Consider the following 2,776-nt stretch of genomic DNA (forward strand, 5'->3'; position numbering starts at 1 on the left):
GGTCTCCATGTATCAGTACGTAGAGACTCCTGCGCCCACTTTAGCAGCTGTCCAGCGTCCTTCCTCCATGTGGACCAGGACTAGGGGACCCCATTCCTTCTCCATGGACACTAGTGTTTTCCCCAATTCCCAGCAATTACATCAGTGCTCCGACGGGTAATTTTGAAAACACATCTTTGGACAATTGTGCAAGAATTTCTGTGAGGTAAACTAGGGTGACCACTGCCAGGAAAAGGTGAGCACCTGCAGGCCTTAGACGGGACTGGCACATTGTCGTCCCAGAGGAAGGGCCTTTCCCCCTTCACTCCAGGGAATCTGCTGGGCCTCTAATTCCTCACTTTGTCCCCAGGACTAGACTGCCTGTCTGATGATGACAGTGCTCTGTCCTCAGTGTTTGCAGTGTGTGTTCCCCCACTGGGGAGGTCGGGCATCTCTGATATGCAGAGACGTGGGCACCACCTGCCAATGGAAGTGTCTGTTTGCTATAGGTTCCTTTAGATAACACAGACTTCCAAGAGTTTGCTGCACCGCAGAAAGGCTAAACCTTATCTGCCTAGGCTTTGAGGGATGCTTCCCAGCTTGTGGTTTGTCTTCCCCAATGTCTGCATCTTCCTCATTACTGTTTTGTGCGCAGGAGGAGACAGCCGCTGCCTGACTGGCTTCTGACCCTGCAGTCACACTTTGGACAGTGGTCTATACCCTGAGATTGTACCAAAGGGCTTCTTTTTTACATCTGATCTCTAATCTACCTGGGATTTTCCTTTCAAAAAACAAAAATGTGTAAGCAAAAGGAAAAAAAAAAAAGGCAACCCATGTAACATCTCTGATAATGGATCAGAGACACTGAGCACATCAGGGGTTGCCAGGGGCAGGAGGGGTGAGTAAGAACTTCTGGTGCGGGGTTTCCTTTCAGGGAGACGGAACATCCTGCAGCTACACAGTGGTGATGTCTGCACAGGGGTGATACAATTTACATTATAAACAATGCCTTTTAGGAAGTATTTAAATTTAATAATGGGAGTAGAAGAGCCAGTTAAATGAAATGGCCCTGGACCATTACCCAGGAACCAGGGAAAGTTTGAAAAAGGATTCTTCCAGAATGTAACATCTCTGTTTCATGTGTGCGCCGAGTTACTTGTTATCCAAGCGTAGCTGCTGCTCCTTCCCATTTATCGTCAAGGACTTGAGCTGGCCGTCTTCCTCAACCTCCACCCTTTCCTGGCCGTTCTCCACAATTCTCTTTGTAGTGATTTTTCTGCCGTTAACAATCTTGGTGGAAGTTGACACGGACTTGAAGTTGCCCATCCCACTACCACCACACGTGGTGGAAGCGAATGAAGTGAGGCCCCGGTGACCGAGTGGCCCCAAAAAAGAAAATTCAGCTATCAAAAGAAGAAAAGCCTCCTCCGAATGATGGAAATCCACTGAAGGCGGAGAAGAACGAGCCTGCGCCGCGGCTCCTCCCATGCGAGCCCCGCCGAGGCCCAAAGAACTCGTCGAAGGGGCCTTCAAAGAAGTCGAACAGAAATGGATCCCGTCCACCAAAGAATACCCAGAACGTGAAGCCAAACTCGCTGAACGAGTCGTCGAAGTGAGTGCCACCTCCACCTCCATTCAATCCCTCTTTGCCGTATTTGTCATAGATGTCCCGCTTTTTAGCATCTGACAGCACCTGGTAGGCCTCGGCCACCTGCTTGAACTTCCTCTCCGCCTCCTCTTTGTTGTCGGGGTTCTTATCCGGTTGCCACTTCAGGGCCAGTTTCCGGTACGCCTTCTTAATGTCCTCAGTGGAGGCATGTCTCTGCACACCTAGCATTTCATAGTAACCCACCACGGTGACAGGCTGCGGGGACGCGTCCGAAGTCGCGGAGCCGGCGGTGGGAAGGCCCGGCGGACTGCGCAGCGGACGTCGCAGCGGACTGCGCGGTCTCCTCGGCTCCTGCGCGGCGGGGCCGGCAGCGGGAAGGTCCGGAGGACGGCGCGGTCTCCTCGGCTCCTGCGCGGCGGGGCCGGTGGTGGGAAGGTCCGGCGGACCCACTACGGTGACAGGCTGCGGGGACGTGTCCGAAGTCGCGGAGCCGGCGCTGGGAAGGCCCGGCGGAGGGCGCGGCATACAGCGCAGCGGATGGCGCAGTCTGCTCGGCTCCTGCGTGGCGGGGCCAGTGGCGGGAAGGTCTGGCGGACCCACCACGGTGACAGGCTGCGGGGACTCGTCTGAAGTCGCGGAGCTGGCGGCGGGAAGGTCCGGCGGACGGCGCGGTCTCCTCGGCTCCTGCGCGGCGGGACCGGTGGCAGGAAGGTCCGGTGGACCCACCACGGTGACAGGCTGCGCGGACGCGTCCGAAGTCGCGGAGCCGGCGGTGGGAAGGCCCGGCGGACGGCACAGCAGACGGCGCGGTCTGCTCGGCTCCTGCGTGGCGGGGCCGGCGGAGGGAAGGTCCGGCGGACGGCGCGGTCTCTTCGGCTCCTGCGCGGCGTGGCCGGCGGCGGGAATGTCCGGCGGACGCAACACGGTGACAGGCTGCGGGGACTCGTCTGAAGTCGCGGAGCCGGCGGAGGGAAGGTCCAGCGGACGGCGCGGTCTCCTCGGCTCCTGCGCGGCGGGGCCGGTGGTAGGAAGGTCCGGCGGACCCACCACGGTGACAGGCTGCGGGGACGCGTCCGAAGTCGCGGAGCCGGCGGTGGGAGGGCCCGGAGGACGGCACAGCGGACGGCACGGTCTCCTCGGCTCCTGGGCGGCGGGGCCAGCGGCGGGAAGGTCCGGTGGATGGCACGG

At 58.9% G+C, this 2,776-nt stretch overlaps 1 pseudogene; it reads right to left on the reverse strand.

Annotated features, from left to right (window-relative positions):
* Nucleotides 1-1,130: 1,130 nt before the first annotated feature.
* LOC150013120 (dnaJ homolog subfamily B member 6 pseudogene) lies at nucleotides 1,131-1,828 on the reverse strand (annotated as a pseudogene).
* Nucleotides 1,829-2,776: the final 948 nt, after the last annotated feature.

This window comes from Furipterus horrens, unplaced genomic scaffold, assembly GCF_987537825.1.
Source record: "Furipterus horrens unplaced genomic scaffold, mFurHor1.1.pri manual_scaffold_4, whole genome shotgun sequence".
Lineage (NCBI taxonomy): Eukaryota > Metazoa > Chordata > Mammalia > Chiroptera > Furipteridae > Furipterus > Furipterus horrens.